The sequence below is a fragment of the Sinocyclocheilus rhinocerous genome, unplaced genomic scaffold (assembly GCF_001515625.1).
Source record: "Sinocyclocheilus rhinocerous isolate Xijiao unplaced genomic scaffold, SAMN03320098_v1.1 scaffold1796, whole genome shotgun sequence".
NCBI lineage: Eukaryota > Metazoa > Chordata > Actinopteri > Cypriniformes > Cyprinidae > Sinocyclocheilus > Sinocyclocheilus rhinocerous.
In genome coordinates, this window is record NW_015645066.1 from 50,704 (window position 1) to 73,613 (window position 22,910).

At 38.3% G+C, this 22,910-nt stretch overlaps 1 long non-coding RNA gene across 1 annotated transcript; it reads left to right on the plus strand.

Moving 5' to 3' along the window:
• The first annotated feature begins 14,385 nt into the window (after positions 1-14,385).
• On the plus strand, positions 14,386-18,256 carry LOC107705328 (uncharacterized). Its single transcript, XR_001636060.1, has 4 exons — positions 14,386-14,404; positions 14,676-14,735; positions 17,866-17,925; positions 18,197-18,256. It is a non-coding gene; the product is annotated as an uncharacterized LOC107705328 (long non-coding RNA).
• Positions 18,257-22,910: the final 4,654 nt, after the last annotated feature.

Here is a 22,910-nt window from a genome sequence, read left to right on the forward strand (position 1 = left end):
TGAGTTCCTCAATGAGGTTAAAATTTATATTAAATGCACCAGTTCAGCTAGAATCTGGAGGTACTTGATTTGCCTGTGTACGGGGGTTCCCTTTGTTGTCTTCCTTGCAGCAAAGGGGGTTTCCCGCGGTTGCTGATTGGCTGGAAGTTCAGTCCTGGGAAGCCAGTGGTTGGCCGTTGGCTGACGACGCGGAGTTGTTGTGGGCTGGTTGAAGTTTTAGACTGCACTCGAGGTTGGACTCGGAGACACGGTGTTAGGCAACTTAACTCAGAACATGAAACTCTCAACGGAAAAGAAAAGAAACTCTCCAAACACTCGTAACAGTTGGTGGCGGTAATGCACCAAGTTGGTATAAGAGAAAAAGGTGGCTTCCCCGTGCACTTTGTAGCCACGAAAATCATAATCAAAATGGAGTCAGACGTTGCAGCATACTGTCGGAAAATGATACCTCAGTTGCGCTCACCAACATTTCTGGGCGGTCTGAAGTAACCAAAACATTTTTACGAGTTGAGAAAGACGGCGTGAAAACGCTGTACGCCAGCTGCAAGACATGTAGACACATTATCAAATACCATTCCGACTCAGGCACGAGTGGCCTTCAGCGAAAGCAACACTGTGTACACACACACACACACACACACTACCTACCTACAAGTTGTATATTACCTCCATCAATATAAAGACGTGTGTTTTGCACTATATAAAGCATTATGCTTATAATGCAAACTCGATTGTACCATAACAATCTGTCTTTTTTTTCTCAGAACAGAAATCTGTCTTTTTTCCACCACACCTAGTGGCCACAGGCACAGAGGTGCACAGTTTCTCCTCAAGCTGTGTGTAGGAGGAGGAGAGGGAGGACCGTGGTAACACTAACGAGTCATGGAGCCACGAATTGGTGCTGAAATATATGAATGAGCCTACAAAGATGACCGGCCAGTCCCTTCTCAACTTCTGGTAGGAGATGTCATGTGGGCTGGTGCCAGTTGCCAGGAAGCTGCTGGAAGATTAATTGAGGAGAGGCGCAGCAGCCTCAGTCCGGAATCTGTGGACACTCTCTTGTTCTTGCATAGCAACAGTGGGACTCCATCTTAATGGAAACTCAGTGAAAATTTGGTTATGCGTGCGTGTGTGTGTGTGTTTCCATGGATGACTTACATGAAATTTGATGAAGTTTAAACTGGCTTTTAGTTCAATAAAATAACACAAAAAATTTGATTTTTATTCAACTGAGGTGGGCAGTCTGGGCATGCTGTGATCTTTACTGTATTTTTACTGTAACTGACAGATTCTGGCAAAGGGAGGGAATGGGAGTCATTCTTCTGGGATCGGGACGGGATGTTTTTTTGTGGGAGTGGTTTGAAAATGCACTCCTGTGTCACCCTCTAGTTCCTGTGGGCCCTTTGTCCTTAAAGTAAGTCTTAAGAAATTGGACAAAATTACTGTTTAAAACCTGGTTTATACTGAGTCTATGCAAGAACAGCATAGTCCGTATTGTTTGAATGTTCATTATGTATAGCCCAGAATTCAGCTCAATCTCAAACATTAATTTGCAGACCACATTAATACATACCACAACATAATAATCTATACAATATCTTTTATTGGGTTTTCATATACACAGAACATGAAAAACTGTTGATGCATCATCAACTTCAAAGCTTTAGCATTACCTTTCGATGGATTATTAATCTCGATGTATCTCTGTGTAATTTAAAAAAAAAACAGCATCATCATTCTTTAGAAATTCCCCTCTTGTATAGCACTAAAGAAGGAAAGTCATATGGCTTTAGAACAACATAATGGTGAGTAAATAATGACAGAATTATCATTTTGGGATGAACTCTCCCCTTAACAATATAAGAATGACTCAAATTATTGTCATGTTTCAAAACAAAGTGTTGGATAATGCAAAATTTGAGTTACCCCGAGGGGTCCTTTGAGTCTGGGATATTTAGCTAGGTCAGGTGAAGTCATCACATGGTGCTTGCAGGCTGATCTGCGTTACTCAGAGAGTCCTGCCTGCTGTCGCTGCCTGTCCTGCTACGGCCAAGGAGGCTGTTCTTGAGCTCACTGTCTGTCCTGTCACAGCCATGGATGCCGTCCATGAATTCACAGCCTGTCCTGTTATGGCCATGGAGGCCATTCATGAACTCACTGTCTGTCCTGCCACGGCCATCATTGGAGGTGATATAATGTTCAGGGAAATATTACTTTTATGTGTATTACAGAAATAGGCACATTTGACTTAGATTGGCTGTGATGTGTGCCTGTGTCAATGCGTTCAACGGTCTGGGAAAGAAAAAGTTCTGCCAAAAAAAAGAAATCTGCCAAGCTTGTAAAAATTGAAGCGGACATTCCCACTGTGCTTTTTAAAATTTATTTTATATTTATATTATTTATTTAATGGAACTGTCGAGTTTTATTTATTTTCCAGTGTTGTTAAGTTATTTTAATAAATTCTCAGTTTGCTGAACATATATTGTGTATGTCGTTCCTAACCAATAAAGTTTTGACAGGTCATTTGAAGATATAATACAATAAAAGGGACACATAGACAAACTGGTGTTTTAAATCAGTGTTTCCCAACCGGGGTGCCGTCTGTCGAGTGCAGGGGTGCCGTGTAAAAAATCATTTTTTAATATTTTTTAATCGCTAAAATGTTCAGAAAAGCATCTATTATATAATATCCATTTCTGATGTCGCCAATAATTAGAGATGCACCGAAATTTCGGCTGCCGAAAATTAGTTCACCGCTCAGGTTTCACTTTCACGTGGTGTGACGCTCTGTCACTGAGAGCTGCTATCAGTTGTTTTTGGTTAGATAAAGTTCCATGCACAGGCTATTCAAGACAGTACTGGCTATGACTTGACGTTAAAACATTCTAAGCTCCAAGGAAATAAACTTGAATAATAATAATAATAATAACAGATTAGTTTGACTTTAAGGATTGTTCCAGGTGCTCAGGGCCGGATTTACCTCATATTGGGACATAGGCAATATAACTTTTTGACCCCACCCACATGCTGTCGGTCAGAAACATGTGACCAAAACTGCTACTTTTCAAGAAACTGAAAAAACACCCTTTTTTAACAATTAAACACTGTGTTGTCAAAGTTTATACGGTAGCTTTATATATAATAATTTACCTGCATGTCATTATATTATTAATATTTTACCAAGCGGCCACAACTGAGGCAGTAAGTGCATTGCATTATGTTTTCTTTAACTTACGGGTTATGAAGTTTATTGTAGCTGTATGTGGGTGCTCTTTTTTTCTGTCAAATCTCATGTTATAAAAGATAAAGTTCCATGCACAGGCTATTCAAGACAGTACTGGCTATGACTTGACGACAAATGCAAGTGTTGCCAGATACTTTGCTGAAAAAATAGTGTATTCTAGCAGTCCTTGTGCAACATCATCTGTATGCTTTAACTTGTGCAACTAATACAACAACTTTTCTTGAGATGTGACAACCTAAAACCAATGCTTGCGTGTAATTGACTTTCTCTTTGACTCTGGTAAAGAGGTTGGGGCTTCCTTTTCCGATGAAACCTTCCCAGCATACCGTCACTTTCAGAGTTGAGATGAGAGGACGTCTCAGCCCTTTCAGCCTTCTGTCTGGCTTTCTCATAATCTGCTACAGAAATATAAACAGCTTCAGGACTATGAAATATGATGAGCTGAACATTCGTCATCACATTTTTACAAATTAAAAGTTCTTAAGGCACTCTTTGATACACAATTCCATCTCACAGATGCCCATATCTTGTAGTGCAGGGGTGAGATGTTCCTGATTGTATCGGAGGAAAATCTCTGCTAGAAATATATGCCAGAATGAAAAATAAAAACTTGAATATTTATTTTATAAACCCAATAATCATTAAACCCTTAAAGGATTAGTTCACTTCTGAATTAAAATGTCCTCATAATTTCCTCACCCCCGTGTCATCCAAGATGTTCATGTCTTTCTTTGTTCAGTCGAAAAGAAATGAAGGTTTTTGAGGAAAACATTCCAGGGTTTTTCTCTATATAGTGGACTTCAGTGGGCTTCACTGGGTGGAAGCTTCAGTGCAGCTTCAAAGCGTTCTACACGATCCCAGACGAGGAAGAAGGGTCTTATCTAGCGAAACGTTCGGTCATTTTCTAAAAAAGATTTACAATTATATACTTTTTAACCTCAAACACTCATCAAGTAAATTATGAGGAAATTTTCATTCAGAAGTGAACTAATCCTTTAAAACAAAACTGTGGGTCTTCAAGGAAGAGTCTTCATACAGAACGCTCCGAATTCACCCAAAATAGGCTCAATCGTTTGTGCTGATTTGTGTTGATAGAAGTTTCGTTTTTGTGGCTGTCTTTTTTTACCAATACAGTTGAAGTAACAAGGTAATCTAAACGGCAAACCACAGCACATTAAATAGTCGCATTCACTTAGTTACCTATGTGTCTCCAACTTATAACAGACACCGCGGATCACTGGATGTGTGGAATGTAACACCAACTCCAACGTAAATGTTTTTACTTGTTACTGTGTGTTATTATGTGAACAACAATAGTAATATAATCATTGTCATAAATACACGCAACATAATATGTTTGCTGTAGCTCTGTGTTCATATATAGGCTATATGTGCGTGTATTCATATATGTATGTGGAAACTTACGACTCAATGAATTAAGAATTAAGCCAAAATGATTTTACTTGTGAAACTGAATTAAAGTGTACTAACGAACATCCGTTAACACAAACAATAGACCATTAAAAACTTAAACTTCAAAACACTTAATACTGACAAGCCATGGCGCACTGTCTGTCTTCAAACCAAAAATGCCACACAGAATAACAGACTTGAGTGCAAACTCCATCAAGCCTGACTTCCAGAAAAGCAGAGACGACTTCTCCAAACAGGAGTGGGAAAACAAGGGTGTGTGGCATACAACAAAAATACTAATACTTGTTAGATTAAATTTAAACAGTGCAATCACTCTTTTGTGTATAACACTGCATGTGGGCATATTTTGTTTTGAGCATCCTGGATTAAGCCTCCTTTGAAAGCAATGACTGCCCTTAAAATAAATCTCTCCTTGGAGCATCAGATTGGAGGGAAATTCACACAAAGGCAATTTTATGGAGTTGCTTCCTAGGCCAGTTTCAATCCACAGAAGTTTGAAGAAGACTGTAACTGTGAGAAACTTTCCCTGCACAGAGCACTTTTCCTGATGTAGAGTCTGTCTTGAATGCAGAGGGACACTGTTATGGACTTTGGATTGGCCTGAGGCAGGGGACTCCGGAAGGTTAAGGCCTTCTTTCACTGTGGTCTGAAGTTGAGCCACGCTTGAATCCTGCAGTACAGCAACAGAAGTACAGACAAATGGAGTTTCCCTTGTGACTTGTGTGCTGAGACTGCAATACTGTGAGGAGCACTGTTTTGTGAAGTAAACACATGCATGTTTTGTCATTGGTTTTTCAATGATAGTGGAGATGTTAATGATAAGTGCGTGCCCTTGGCTTTTTGACGCGATCGACCCGGGTTCGATCCCGCCTTTTGCCGAACTTTTTTTTCCTCCCTTTTCAAATCTCGTATTAGCAATGGATTCTATTTACACTAAGTGAAAACAACGAACACCAGCTGGGCCTTCGGCACGTGGTGAGGCCGGTTGCGAGCCACCTGACTGACACCCTTCAGTCACTTTTCAGCAAAAATCGGGGAAAAGGTGGGTTCACCCAAAGTGGGACCTCTCTACAGTGCGAAATGGCACTCGAGGAGCTATTCTACGGAAAGGTCCTATGTCCTCAGTCTGCACCGTACTCCGTCAGCCTGGGGACAAACTCAAGTGATGCCAACAGCCTGACAAAGCAAAGAGGCTTCCTGGGCCTGTCACCTGTGGGAAGCGCAAGCGTCGGCGAGTCTCCGCCGCCACTTAAACTATGGATCAGTGATCCCATTCAAATACAGAGGATTGAGAGGCTATTTCCTCTGACTGACACTTTGCAGGCATCCCCGGCAGTGGTGGGTGAGGACCTTCTTAAAGTGCTCTTGGCAGACCTTCATGAAAGGAATGACAGAATAAATATGCAAGCGCTCAAAGACCAGACTCCTCCATTCATGGCAAAACTAGTTGGATCCAGAACCAAGCAGCAGTTTTGCAAAGAACTGTCAGAAAGGAAAGCTTTCAACCATCTTTTGACTTTCGGGAGGGCGGTTGAATTGGCACAATCCATGGGGCATGATGTCTCCCAGTGTTTGTTGGAGGGTATGCGGCAGTACAAATACTTCCCGTGCATAACATACTGGGATGAGAAACGCCATCCAAAAGCCAAGTGGAACAAAAAGGACTACATTCAACTGCTCAACGACGGCGAGGCACCGTCCCCTGCAGCTGACGCCGCTGCCGTTATCGGCGATGTGTGCGTGGAGATTGAGCGGCGGTCCCTGTGCTATTCATCAAACATCCAGAGATACAGGGAGAGCGGAATGCCATGGATGAGCGTCGGCCTCCAGCGCCTGCCTAAGACACTGGAAAGAGAACAACGTCTTCAGACATTAACCTTCATCAGCTGTCTTGGGCTCATCCAGACTGGAGATTATGTGTCCTTTGCACAGCTTGGTGCTTTCGTGAGTGAGATGCCCCTAAGCCAGAACGAGCTGCAAAGAATGAAGATTCTATCTCCTTTAATACTGATGCACTCACCTTCTGTTAAAAGACTTCATGAAACGGTACCACACAAGATGCCCCGACAGCAGCCTAAACCTCCGCCTAAACCAGCGACACAGGAGGCTCCAAAAAGGGCACCCTCTCCGCAAAGGTCAGACCCAGAAGTCCAGGAGGAAGAAGCTGACCAAATCGTTAACTGGGTGGAGACAAAAACGGTACCCACTAACCTTAATACACATTGGTCGCCGGAAGAAATTCAACTCGCAATGGAAAACCCCCACTTGAGCCATGCGCAGGCGTACAAAAAGTACCTACAAAGGTTCCAGGAGCTTGGGAGGCCATCGAGAACATTCCGGGCATTTAGAAGCAAAAGACAAAGAACAAGCTGAATTTCCTTTTTTACAAACGCCCTATGGTAAGGGTTGACTTTTATTGCAACTTAACGTATACTTACCTTTGTCGGTGCATCACTAATGTCTGCCTTTCCTATTTGCAGTTCCTAGAGGGTGTTATCCATTACTACTAGTTAAATACAAGTTTATTATTAATGGTATAACAATGAAATAGTGCATTAAATATTTCAAAATATTTTCATATTTAATTTAAAAACTAAATTTTGTAAGTTTTATCTTTATCTATAAAAGCTGCTAAATGCATTCAGCCAACACAGACTTGTTGCTGCTGTAGTTTTATTACTCTGAATTTACTCTGAATGACAGATTTATTTTGACATCGGCTTGTCAGATGTTTTGTTCCATCCGTTGCTGTAGTTATCACTGTCAATCATAGCAATGAAAATTGAGTGTATTCACTTGCATCTTTTACATTTTGCGTTTGTCATTCCTGAAACGGTATACGTTGGCTTTTGGTCCTCTGACACAAACAAAGGCTTTCTTCAAATTGTGAATGGGTTGCATGGAGAAACCGAGCAAAGGGCGCTCCCCTTTTAGAACAGGTGGTGATTTTGACAGTAGACCGGGAATGACTGAGCTGGCTTATCTAAACCAGGAAGTACTATAACTGTGCATAATCAATTGTTACTGTTACATGACAGACATGGTTACAAATTTATTTATGTGTCTGTATTAACCTTACATTTGTATGTTAGCTTGAAGGCACAAAAGAATTAACAGAGGAAGACGAAAGAGCTGTACTTGACCTGGCACTCTCCTGGGACCTTCGCATCAAACAACCAAAGATGCGTTGTTCAGATATGAGCGTATCTGTTATTTCATGCTGTAAGTAATGAGTTGTTTACTAGTAGACATTATATATAATAAGATTATATAATATATAAGATTATTTTTTATTTATTTTTTTTTAATAAGAAGGATCTAATTTAATTCATTTTGTTAAATTAGGTAGCTGAACGGACACAACGCCAGGTCAAGCAGCTGAGGTGTGGGCTTTTATGAAACAAAGGGCAGATGTGGTTCCCCTTCTGCTGCCCACCCAATAAACATTAGACGTCGTATGGACGTGCAGATCATGTCTATATTACGTCGGTCGGTCCAGGACCATATCTGTACGTCTACACGAAGTGCAAATCTTGTACGATCTGGACGTCAAACTACGACCCCTTTTGGACGTAGATTCTACGTTCAAAATTGACGTCTAGTGTTTTTTTGTGTGTGTTTTTTTTGGACTTCTCGGAACATACAGAATGTGATTATGTATGTATGTACCAACAGTGATACAATAAAAAACTGACATAAAGTGACAAAGATCAAATAGTGAAAGTAGCAATACATTTCAGTACTCAAATCATTGACAAGAGAGAAAAAAACGGATGACAGGTAAATACATTGTCAACTTCTAAAGATTTTTCAAGGTTTACCATTACATACACATCTATTGGGCAGGATTAAAAACACTACAATTACATGCCATAATTTTAAAGAATTATTAAAACGGGAACAAAAAAAAGAAACCGAGCAAAGTGTGCTCCCCTTTTAGCACAGGTGATTTTGACAGTAGACCGGGAATGACTGAGCTGGCTTATCTAAACCAGGAAGTACTATAACTGTGCATAATCAATTGTTACTGTTACATGACAGACATGGTTACAAATTTATTTATGTGTCCGTATTAACCTTACATTTGTATGTTAGCTTGAAGGCACAAAAGAATTAACAGAGGAAGACGAAAGAGCTGTACTTGACCTGGCACTCTCCTGGGACCTTCGCATCAAACAACCAAAGATGCGTTGTTCAGATATGAGCGTATCTGTTATTTCATGCTGTAAGTAATGAGTTGTTTACTAGTAGACATTATATGCATGCAAACCAATTGCCTTGAAAAAACCAAGCAAAGTGAAATAAGAATAGTGATTTGTACTAACAAAGGTTTATTTAGTGTTGTAAACTTACACGCAAGTTCTGGTATCTCAGAATCACTATTTTCAACAACTAAATGATTAAGTACAATATACTATGTGCGTATTTCAAACAACTCATTTATTTAAGTTGAGCTAACTCATGTAACATTTCCTGCAACTTGGTATTTCTAAGTTGTATTTACTTAAACAGCAATCTGATTTACTTGCTAAAAGCATGCAAACCGATTGCCTTAAAAAAACCAAGTAAGCGTTACTCCACTAACTTAAGTGCTTCAAACATCCATTACAAATTACTGACAACAATGTTCCATTCCACACAAACACACACACACACTCGCACACACTCACACTCACACACACACATACACACACACACTCGCACACACACTCACACACACGCACGCACGCACGCACACACACACACACACACGCACACTTACACATAAATTAAAGGTAGTGACAGTTCAAAGTTAAAGGTAATGTATTTTTTGTTTTTCAATGCAGTTTTAACTTGTATTACAAACATTTTGAAACAAAGCAAAAACAATCTGATTTAGGGTATGCTTCTTGTAAACAGTGGAGGTAGCAGTATGATGAGTTTAAGTATGGCACTGAGTTGCCCGCACCAGTTGACAATGCCCAAGTCAAGCATCACACAGTAAGTGTTTTTCACGGTATTAGGGTAATCCAAACGTAGCACATGGCAGTCTGGAAGCAAATGGCTGAGGTAGACCCTGGAGACTGTTCTTTGCAGTATACCGAGTCCTGTGTTCATGAGACTACTGTTCAGAGAAAGCTGTTGCCAAAAGCACTTGTCCTAAATATGACATAATTCTTCAGTTAAAGGCCAGTTCCACTATTGTTGTGAATTGTATTACAGACACATTCACTCCTTGATATTTGCATGCTTTACAAAGATTGCAGAAAGAAAGAAAGAAGCATTTCTATACATATCTCAGTCATAAAACCAATTCAAAAGCAGCATTTCTTCGGTGTTACTGTACTGTGTTCCAACACAGCAAAGAAATAATTACTGCAAGACAAATAGCTCATTCAGTTTAAACCTTAAAAGTGTAATCACGTAATGTCTATGCTTGTGATGTATTAAAAAATATATTGACGATAAAATTTTAAATTGAAAAATAACTTTAATCCAAAAAGCGACCAAAACATCACAGTGTTATAAAATTATAGAGGGACCACTGCAAAAAATTACAGTAAACAATTAATTTATTATTGTGTAGAAGTAATCAGTCTTTATCCAGTGGTAAAAACGCAAGCAGTCTCTCTCCTTCTTCCCAGTTTCAGCAAATTCCTGGCACAAATTCAAAACGTTGCTTGTTACGCATGCTAACTAACCTAACCTTGCTTATTTCTTCTTCTGTTATTTTGTTGCACATTAACAACACATTAGCGCACTGCTGCCTCTCACTGGTGAATTAATGTTATTGGTTTTGTTGTGGCTACTTGAATATTTTAAGTAAGCGTTACTAATTGCAGGAAGTTGCTTTATGCAACTGGACGCATATAGAGCAAATAATCTTCTGTTGTGTCTTTCCTGTAACACTGAAACTTGGTCTGTCCAGACCAGTCATAATATAAAATGATAAACAGTTGAACACCTGCAAAAGTAATAATAGGAGATTTTAAATAGGAGAAAACAAATAAAAATGTGTAAGTAAGAAAACACAAAATATATTGAACATATTGAAGAGCAACACACTACATGTACTAGACAGATGTTGTTGTTGTTTTTCCCCCAGCAGCATCAAGTAAATACACTCAAACACACTCAGACGTGCAACTCAATAGCACATGATGCTACACAATAATGACTTCTCATCCAGACAGTACTAATTTGCAGTATTATTCATGCAACAAAAATCAAGTAATACAGTAATAAAATAGCCAATACATTTCAAAAATAGTTTACAACTAGAATAAATTATAATTGGTTTCATATGATTAGACCTTATACCTTTTGAAGCAGCCAGGTTGTATATGCATGTAATTGTGTAGTGTGAACATTTGAAGTCAAGCTCCTCTATCTGTTACTACATCAATAGTGTCACTATATAACCTGGCTTTGAAAATAATGGATCAGAGGTCAATAAACAAGTCATTAACAAAAAGTTTAAAAAAAATGTTTTCATTTGTGAAATATTTTTTAAATGTGTAAATCGTTTAGTTCCTAAGGTTATGTATGATAAGTGAGATCATAACTCACTGAACTCAGAAGGACATGGACTGTAGTGGTGGATAACATGAAACATTCTTGAGGACTCAAGTGCATACAAGCAATTCCAAATTGACTACATGCTTCAGGCTTGCCTTGGTGTTTGAAAATAAAACCACAAAAACATTATCACTATGGTTGCAATTTTCTGGTTGCAAGCTGTACATTTATAATGTGACACTGACAGGTTAAAGGCTACTGACCTGTACTGGGTTTGATTTTTAAACACTAGCGGACTGTGTTGAAGGGAATTCCCGACCAACTATTTGAACGTTATAAGAGAATGGTGTGAAAGTCTGCTGGGCAAATTTAGCTTGTATATGAAAAATTGCATTTTTTAAATAAATCACTTTAATTTGAATCTTAATTAAATATAAGTTGTTTCTGGATATTGATCTAGGTGTTAGGGACAGAAAACTGCCATTTGCTGGTTAGAGAAAATTCTACAGGAATAGTTTTATAAAGAATGTAATATGACCACATATATCCAAGAGAGCCTTACACATACATTCATTTTTCTGTCTGTGGCCAACTGCTCCAACATTTGTAATATATTTTGAGAATTTATGTACATATAAACATTATGAAATACATTAAAATCAATATTCTGTAAACAAATGTAAAAAAAAATTAATAAAATAAATATAACTGATTTTATTTGACAAATTCTTTAAAAATGCTAAATTCTCCGTTGCAGTCACATCTGCATGCATGTGTGCATGTGTGTGTGTGTATACGTGTGTGCATGTATTAGATCTCGCCTTTTCATATCTGTTATCTGCTTTTGTGGCTTATTTTATTTGCCATATTCTATACAAATGCTCTGTTGCAGACACACAGGTGCATGTTTTGTTTATGTGTGTGAGTGAGCAGTTCAATTCCATATTGCATTTGTCCTCTAGTACCAGGCCTTCATTTCTGTATAGAAATGATCAGATTCATTAAAGATAAATTGATTTTATTTGACAAATAAAAGGAAAAAAACTGTTTTCATGTTTCCCATTAATTTTCAATTGGGGTCATTTTGACCCCAAAGACCATAAATGTGACTTCTTTTTTTTTAACCACCTTCAGAACAACCGAATCAAACGTAAGTGTGTGTGTGAAGAAAAAGATACTGTAGAAAAAGTCACAAAATCCTAGGTCACTGAGATGAAGGGAGACATGTTTTTTAACTAAAGAAATTTCAAATGGGGTCAGTGTGACCCCAAGGAACAGATTAGGGTTTTAACATAACTTTATGGCGTTCACTTCATGATGCAGAACATCCATCCTATATGCTGCATCTACAAGAGGCAAGGGATTTTTGCAATCTTGATGCTTGCAATCCATTCCCATTTGAGAAATTGAAAACTTGAGATCTTGAAAAACTCATAAGGTCAGCGACTCGAAGTGGATTTCAAATTCTCATTAAAAAAATTCAATGTGTAAAGGCCACAAAGCTCAAACCACAAGATTGAACACTGTCTTCATTTTGGGGAAATAAATAAATTGTTGCCATTGGAGTACTTGACTCATCTTTTTCTTCACAACCCACTAGAAAAGAACATGGGGAGACAGGTAAGACATTTCTAATCTCATACATTTAATAAATAAATCATTTATTTTATGAGCAAACATAACATAACATCTATAAAAGCACATTGGATCCATTTGCATAATTTGTGATCCTTTCCATAATTGTTTAAAAATTAGCAAAATGAAATAATGTTGCTTAGCAAAATGTGATTATATATATATATATATATATATATATACATAACAGTATTGGGGATAGAGACTGGATTTTTTTTTTTTTGTAATATAAAGCAAGGTATTATGAGCAAACATAACATAACATCTATAAAAGCACATTGGATCCATTTGCATAATTTGTGATCCTTTCCATAATTGTTTAAAAATTAGCAAAATGAAATAATGTTGCTTAGCAAAATGTGATTATATATATATATATATATATATATATACATAACAGTATTGGGGATAGAGACTGGATTTTCTTTTTTTTTCTTTTTTGTAATATAAAGCAAGGTATCATTATATAAATGTACATTACATTTTCAATAAATAAAAAAAAAATAATTTACTCGCGTGCTAAGCCCGCGAAACCTGTCAGCGGGTATATACAAGGGCCCGTGTCCACCGTGCGCATAGCCCGGCTACATTCTGACACCTGCAGCACTGAGGTAAATGTCTTTTTACTCAAACATCTTATTTAAACAAATGTTTAAACATATAACCACAATGTCACGTAAAATATTAAAACAGGACAATTATACAATTATAAAATCTAATTATAAGAACAGTCTGATGTGAAAAACGCGTTTTTTCCTCTCAGGGTAACATCACGAATGAAACTTAATTAACATTAGAGAGTTTAATAAACTGTCCTAAAATTGACTGACTGTCTTTACCAGTAAATTTTACATTTTTAATTCTCACACAGAATGGTTTTCCGCCCTTTTTGTTCCTTTTCCACTAACGTTAGTCTGTATCGTTAACCATAAAATGCCGTTAAATGCCGTTAGGCTGACTGTGTGACATCATTTACGATAACGGAATGAGCAGAGAAGCTCATTCGTTTCAGGATTATGTCTGTCATGTTAACATTACTATAAAATAAATAAAGACACAATTTTAAATATTATTATTACTATTATTTATTATTATAGCAGCCAGTCAACGGAGAAGGGCACCAGTCTCGCTGGCTTGGCTTTGAGCGCGCGAGGTGCCCTTCTCCGTTGACTTGCACTTGTTAGACTAGTTATTTTAAAATAATAATAATAATAATAATCTCAACTTTGAATAATAAAGTCACATGTTTCTGTTACTTAATAGTCGATAGGGGTTTAATGTAATAAAATCTATTCTCTGTTGCATTCTTATCTCATCGGTGCTTTTTCAGATGTTATAGTAGGCTACATATTCATTAATCAGAGCCTTTTTAATTTATACCATGAAAATAACTCTTCTTTTTTCAGTGTGTCTGCCGTCTGGTTTTTGTAAGTGATCAGTCTAGCACCTCTTAATGATCAATAAAAACTGAATAGCATTTTTTATTCATAAAGACATTTGCAATATTTCACAATCATGTTTTTTTTTTATCAGCTGCTGAACACCACCCCAAAGGCTCTCTTTAGAGCCATATCTCACATCGTCTTTGGCTTTGTAAGTATATTTTGTGACTAACTGACTGACACAGTACCATATTATTTGAGTTTGTGCAGCATCCAGTCTTCACTGTCTTAAGAAAAACATTAAAGGAATAGCTACTTCACAACACAGTCTAGCATCCTGCATCTCTGATTTGCCATGTTTAAATTAGTCAATAATGATCAATAAAAAAAAATCTGAATACAGTTTTTATTTGTGCAATCTCTCACACGTTCTGCCATGTTTTTTATTCTTCTCTTTTTCTCCCCTCTGCTTGTCTCAACAGCCGCTGAACACCACCCCAAAGGCTCTTTTCAGAGCCATATTTCACATCGTCTTTGGCTTTGTAAGTATATTTTGTCACTAACTGACCGACACCTTCACATTATTTGGGTTTAGATCAATTAAAGTGCATCATGCAGCAGCCAGTCTTCACTGTCTTAAGACATTAAATTTATGATCCTTTACCACAATTTTATATTGGTAACATGTTTGTAATGTTGGTTAGTAAATAATAATTGTTACTATTTAGATCTATGTAATATTTTCCCCCTTTGCTGGTCTGCAAACAGATCATTGGCATTTTAAGATGTTTTTAACCGTCAGACACATTCTCAATCAGCTCCCTAGTTAAGTAGTCAGGAAACTGATCAGGGAGTCGGCCATTTTAAGGGCTGTCTCAATCACAAAATTCTATCAGTGCACTGAAACGTTCGCTCCCTGAAAAGTCCCACAATGCACCGTAAAATCCAGGGAGCATCGTTGCTCACTATGTTCCCTTAACGGAAGTTCTGAAGTGTGAAATATGAATCACGTGAACAAACTCACCACACATAATAACATGCGAGAGATGTTTTGGAATTAATAATCCTTTATTTAATTATATTTAAGCATAAACATACATCGCTAGACAGGCACTGAACAATCAAGCTAGCATTTAGAATAATGTACGGCTGAAATGTTGCAAGTATATGTAACAATCAAAGTATTTATCATTAGCACTTTAAATAACAATTCAAAAATTAATGTCAGAAATTTTTCAGTTCTGCCATTGTTCATAAACAGTACAACAAGGACGTTGCCATGTCACCATTAGTGTCCCAATGTGTAGTGAACCAGGGCCCTTACTGTCCTTACCAGTGCCCAAATTCATGTACACTATATACTGATTCACGACCTAGGGAGCTAGGGAACTGATTGAGACACACGCTCAGTGTCTGTCTTAAGATTTATCTTAGATATTCATATTTACATAATACTCAACATATTGTACTGTTTAAGTATATTTCAGTGTTGTGTATAGTAATGTGAACAATTGTGAGTAACATATTACTATCCTTTCTTTAAATTATTAGATTTTGCATTGTCCTGCACTGCCTCCTCCACAGAATTTTTTTCCTGCCAACGTTTCAAGGCAAGTAATTTTCTTTAGCTTTGTTTAAAGGTTTGGTTCACCAAAAAAAGAAAATTTGCTGTCTCACATCAGCCAACATGTCTTTTTACTTTGAAGTAGAACATTAAAAAAGTCTGATTCTGTTCCTTTGCCAATTCAAATAAAGCAAGTCAGTGGTTACCATCACTTTAGCCCTTTTCACACAGAATGTGCGTGCGTTCACACACATCCCATATAGGTCCTGTAAAGACACGCGACGCACCATTTTTTACATTGTAATCATGCACCTTAAAAAACCATGCTTGTGCGTTGTTTTTATTTGATCATACCCTATTGCTGAAATTCTACCTTGACAGAAACGCAGAAAGATCCGGTGTCCCGCTGACGATCAAGCTTCTCCAAAACCGATTGGAGTAAAAAAAAAAACTTTTGTGTAGTCTTTACCTCCCCAGAACATATTTTTTTTAAAAGACAAGTGTAAACAAAAGGCAGAGAGTCCCGTTGCACACAGGCGCACTGGCGATCTGCACGCCCGCCCTAGCGTCTTTGGAAAGGCATTTTTCAGCCCAGTAAAAGTAAAATTATTATAAAACAAATAAAATGGTAATTACAAAATTGGAGCCTTGTGCAATAACAGGGATGTTTTTATAAACATTTTAGTATTGGTTTTATAGTATAATGACATGTACTGCAGTTAAATTGTTTAATTAATTTATATAGTTAATTTACTTTTTTTTTTTATATATACATTAAGCCTTGTGCAACGTAAAGGGCATATATTTATGTCTATCTGAGTTAGTTTGGGCTCAAAACATAACAGGCACAAAGAGTTTAATTGGTATGAAACCAAATGTCTAATGAATGTCAAACGTCAAACTAACTTTACCGCCGTTTCAAACAGGTCAGTACGCACAGGTACGCAGTACCAGCACTTTTGTATTTTAAGCTTTAGCGTACATCCTCATCTGTCACCAATCACCTGCACCAGATATAAGCAGCATGCACACATTCACTCCTTTTCTGGTCTTGTCTAGTACTGCTATACCCAGATTGATATTCAACCGTGATTTACTTACCTGGACTCTGCTCCTTCCTTCCGTATCCAGTCTGTTAATACATTCCCTCGTTGCTCTCTCCATTCATCTGATCTGCAAAGATCATTCAGTAACTGTCATCACTCAATCTGCATAACCACTATCTGCTCAGCTGCTTTATCAGTTATTAAAGAGTTTGTTCTGTTTGAAACTTACCTGTACTCCAGTGTGTTTTTCCTGACATGGTGGCAATCAAAATTCAACTGCATAATTTATTCATGCCACAGAGGCCATTCCAAGCTCCTTCATCATAGTGAAGGAAGTTGCATCCTGCTCCTTCATGTCAGCTATGGAAGCTGCTCTATGTTCCCTCGTCGCAGCCATAGAAGCTGCACTCGGCTCAGTCATCGCAACCACTGAGGGCACTGCTATAGTAATGATACCTCCTGACCCTGCCAGGACTCACTATGCTTCTAAGCCTAGCTGGCGATCAAAGACCTGCCGACACTCCAGAGGTATTCCAAAGTTACAGACCGACATGAAGTCTTCTGCTCTGCCAGGACTCCAAGGACCACCAACTGGCTCTCCTGTAGCCCCAGCTCAGTCAAGTCACCTGCAATTTCCTGATCCATCACTATCCAACCTGCAACCAGGCATAAAAACATGCACCACTTATTTGTCAGTGTCTGGTGTCTGACTAGGATCAAGACAGCTTACCTCCTCTTTTCACCTGTTAGATTTGTATCTCACCATTGTTCAGTCCCCTGTCACATCTTCTGATCTCCATCATTGAATCCCCTGATGTCCTGTTACTTACCTCTGTACAGTGGTGTGTGCTTCCTCTATCCTGCAGTTCATGTCCACCTGCAAAAGCAAGACCAACAGTTATTCACAAGTCAACCAGCCATTACCATTGTCATTCACTTACCTGAATTGATCAATAAACCTGTTTGAGTTAATCCATTCTCTCTCTCATGAGCCAATCTCTCACACGTTCTGCCATGGTTTTTTATTTAAAATTTGTATCCCTTTTGCTTGTGTCTCAACAGCTGCTGAACACCACCCCAAAGGCTCTTTTCAGAGCCATATTTCACATCGTCTTTGGCTTTGTAAGTATATTTTGTGACTAACTGACTGACACAGTACCATATTATTTGAGTTTGTGCAGCATCCAGTCTTCACTGTCTTAAGAAAAACATTAAAGGAATAGCTACTTCACAACACAGTCTAGCATCCTGCATCTCTGATTTGCCATGTTTAAATTAGTCAATAATGATCAATAAAAAAAAATCTGAATACAGTTTTTATTTGTGCAATCTCTCACACGTTCTGCCATGTTTTTTATTCTTCTCTTTTTCTCCCCTCTGCTTGTCTCAACAGCCGCTGAACACCACCCCAAAGGCTCTTTTCAGAGCCATATTTCACATCGTCTTTGGCTTTGTAAGTATATTTTGTCACTAACTGACCGACACCTTCACATTATTTGGGTTTAGATCAATTAAAGTGCATCATGCAGCAGCCAGTCTTCACTGTCTTAAGACATTAAATTTATGATCCTTTACCACAATTTTATATTGGTAACATGTTTGTAATGTTGGTTAGTAAATAATAATTGTTACTATTTAGATCTATGTAATATTTTCCCCCTTTGCTGGTCTGCAAACAGATCATTGGCATTTTAAGATGTTTTTAACCGTCAGACACATTCTCAATCAGCTCCCTAGTTAAGTAGTCAGGAAACTGATCAGGGAGTCGGCCATTTTAAGGGCTGTCTCAATCACAAAATTCTATCAGTGCACTGAAACGTTCGCTCCCTGAAAAGTCCCACAATGCACCGTAAAATCCAGGGAGCATCGTTGCTCACTATGTTCCCTTAACGGAAGTTCTGAAGTGTGAAATATGAATCACGTGAACAAACTCACCACACATAATAACATGCGAGAGATGTTTTGGAATTAATAATCCTTTATTTAATTATATTTAAGCATAAACATACATCGCTAGACAGGCACTGAACAATCAAGCTAGCATTTAGAATAATGTACGGCTGAAATGTTGCAAGTATATGTAACAATCAAAGTATTTATCATTAGCACTTTAAATAACAATTCAAAAATTAATGTCAGAAATTTTTCAGTTCTGCCATTGTTCATAAACAGTACAACAAGGACGTTGCCATGTCACCATTAGTGTCCCAATGTGTAGTGAACCAGGGCCCTTACTGTCCTTACCAGTGCCCAAATTCATGTACACTATATACTGATTCACGACCTAGGGAGCTAGGGAACTGATTGAGACACACGCTCAGTGTCTGTCTTAAGATTTATCTTAGATATTCATATTTACATAACACTCAACATATTGTACTGTTTAAGTATATTTCAGTGTTGTGTTTAGTAATGTGAACAATTGTGAGTAACATATTACTATCCTTTCTTTAAATTATTAGATTTTGCATTGTCCTGCACTGCCTCCTCCACAGAATTTTTTTCCTGCCAACGTTTCAAGGCAAGTAATTTTCTTTAGCTTTGTTTAAAGGTTTGGTTCACCAAAAAAATAAAATTTGCTGTCACACATCAGCCAACATGTCTTTTTACTTTGAAGTAGAACATTAAAAAAGTCTGATTCTGTTCCTTTGCCAATTCAAATAAAGCAAGTCAGTGGTTACCATCACTTTAGCCCTTTTCACACAGAATGTGCGTGCGTTCACACACATCCCATATAGGTCCTGTGAAGACACGCGACGCACCATTTTTTACATTGTAATCATGCACCTTAAAAAACCATGCTTGTGCGTTGTTTTTATTTGATCATACCCTATTGCTGAAATTCTACCTTGACAGAAACGCAGAAAGATCCGGTGTCCCGCTGACGATCAAGCTTCTCCAAAACCGATTGGAGTAAAAAAAAAAACTTTTGTGTAGTCTTTACCTCCCCAGAACATATTTTTTTTAAAAGACAAGTGTAAACAAAAGGCAGAGAGTCCCGTTGCACACAGGCGCACTGGCGATCTGCACGCCCGCCCTAGCGTCTTTGGAAAGGCATTTTTCAGCCCAGTAAAAGTAAAATTATTATAAAACAAATAAAATGGTAATTACAAAATTGGAGCCTTGTGCAATAACAGGGATGTTTTTATAAACATTTTAGTATTGGTTTTATAGTATAATGACATGTACTGCAGTTAAATTGTTTAATTAATTTATATAGTTAATTTACTTTTTTTTTTTATATATACATTAAGCCTTGTGCAACGTAAAGGGCATATATTTATGTCTATCTGAGTTAGTTTGGGCTCAAAACATAACAGGCACAAAGAGTTTAATTGGTATGAAACCAAATGTCTAATGAATGTCAAACGTCAAACTAACTTTACCGCCGTTTCAAACAGGTCAGTACGCACAGGTACGCAGTACCAGCACTTTTGTATTTTAAGCTTTAGCGTACATCCTCATCTGTCACCAATCACCTGCACCAGATATAAGCAGCATGCACACATTCACTCCTTTTCTGGTCTTGTCTAGTACTGCTATACCCAGATTGATATTCAACCGTGATTTACTTACCTGGACTCTGCTCCTTCCTTCCGTATCCAGTCTGTTAATACATTCCCTCGTTGCTCTCTCCATTCATCTGATCTGCAAAGATCATTCAGTAACTGTCATCACTCAATCTGCATAACCACTATCTGCTCAGCTGCTTTATCAGTTATTAAAGAGTTTGTTCTGTTTGAAACTTACCTGTACTCCAGTGTGTTTTTCCTGACATGGTGGCAATCAAAATTCAACTGCATAATTTATTCATGCCACAGAGGCCATTCCAAGCTCCTTCATCATAGTGAAGGAAGTTGCATCCTGCTCCTTCATGTCAGCTATGGAGCTTAAAGTTTGCTTTTTCCCTCCCCTCGGGTGGGGAGAGTTATGTCAAGAAGACCTCAGAATATTCTCGGTTCTCTTTGTGGCTCAGGCTTATGGAGCCCTCGCTGAGTGTTTCTGGGCTGAACTCGCGGAGCAGGCTTAGTTCTGCATCTGCTTATAGCACGGATGCGTTCCCCACACAAGTCATCAAAAGACGACGCAACGGGAGTTACTTTCCGATAGGGAACGCTCCAGTTACTCAAGTAACCTCGGTTCCCTGAGATAAGGGAACGAGCCTTGCGTAACTAGCCATGCTACAGCTGCACGCAAATCGATGGCTGTCGCTTCAGTCATTGATTCTGATGAAATGGCGCTCCATGCCGACTTCTATAGCAGTCGGCTCCGCACCCTCTGGCGGGCATGAGCGCCATTGGTTTGTGCAGCTACACAAATGTTAACAAATCAGGCTTTAGTAACAGAGTAATCAGGGGTTTCCCCATACAAGTCATCAAAAGATGATGCAACGCTCGTTTCCTTATCTCAGGGAACTGAGGTTACGTGAGTAACCGGAGCATTTAGCCAACATGAAATGTCAAGCTGTACTAGGTGACAACTTGGTTATTTGAATTGACTAAACATTTAATGCAGCACGAACACTAAATTAAAAAATGTTTTTATGGTGTGGTTGAAATAAGAAAAATAAGGTACTGATCGGTGTAATTGGTACTGAATCCTCAAAAAAACGTTATTCCAACTAAACTTTATAAGTCCATATAACTACATTTGTCAAGCTTAAAATACATTTTCCAAGTACATACAACTTAACTGAGTAAATGCAAAAACCAAACTTGTCCACCCCTGACTTGATTTTGGCAAGTAAGACATGTTCCTGGATCAACATCTTTTGATGATCCTGGATCAACATTATTGTCCAAAAATATAGACTAAACCCAATCCCCACCCCTAAACCTAACCCTACCCATAATTTATTCCTAAAATCAGTGGGAAATGATAGCTGATTAACAAGGGTGTAGAAGCACCTAACCCTGATTGTAAGCCTAAAACAGATATTTCCTGAAAAGTTATATCTCAATTCTGATTGGTTGATTGGAATGTTGTTCCAGGATCATCAAGGATGTTGATCCAGGAACATGTTGTACTTGGTGAAATCACGCTCACCTTGTTTTACAGATGGCTTACTTGAAAATATGGCGAAAAAGAAAAAGAGAACTGGATCAATTTCTGCAAGATTCAGACAGTGATGACAGTCTGCCTGGCATTCCATATGCTTTTGACAGTGACAGTGACAGTGAGACTGGGACTACAAATAGTTTAGACAGTTTAGAATCCAATAGTGATGACAACCAGGAGTCTACAGATTTAGAACACAAACAAAATGATGAAGAAGTGAATGTAAACCTGGAGGATGACTTGAGACAGTGGGCCACAAAAAACAGAGACACAGATCTGTGAATGAGTTACTGTCCGTATTAAGAAAACAAGGGCACTCTTTGCCTATGGATGCAAGGACACTTCTTTCTACACCACGAGATAAAACATCTGTTGGTAAATGTGGCGGGCAGTACAAATATTATGGCTTAGAGAAGGGGATCCGCCAGTTTTTAAGTCAGACAGAGAGTAATGCTGTACACCTCAGTGTAAACATTGATGGTATTCCGCTTTTCAAAAGTAGCGGCATTCAATTCTGGCCAATACTCGCAAAGTTTAGCCATTTTGATCCATTTATTGTCGCTATATTTTGTGGACAAAAGAAGCCCAGTCCCCTGGAAGAGTTTCTTTCTGACTTTTTGAATGAGTACAAGCATCTCCAGAACAATGGGATAAGTTATGATGACCAGACTTACACCATCCATATTGAAGCTCTCATCTGCGATGCCCCGGCAAGAGCATATCTGAAATGTATCAAGAATCACAATTCCTATGAGAGTTGTGAAAGATGTGTAATCAGAGGTGAGCATGACGAGGGAAGAATTGTGTTCAGTGAACAGGAATGCTGTCTTCGAACAGATGAAGCTTTCAGTAGAAAAGAGTACAGCAGCCACCAAACCGGTGTCAGCCCCTTAATTCCTGCATCAATTCCTTGCGTGAGCTCTTTTGTTTTAGATTACATGCATATGGTCATCTTGGGAGTTGTTAGACGCCTCATGTTGTTCTTGACTAAAGGCCCGAACCACTGTCGTTTGTCTGTAAGGCAAAAGGGGGAGATATCCCAAAAACTG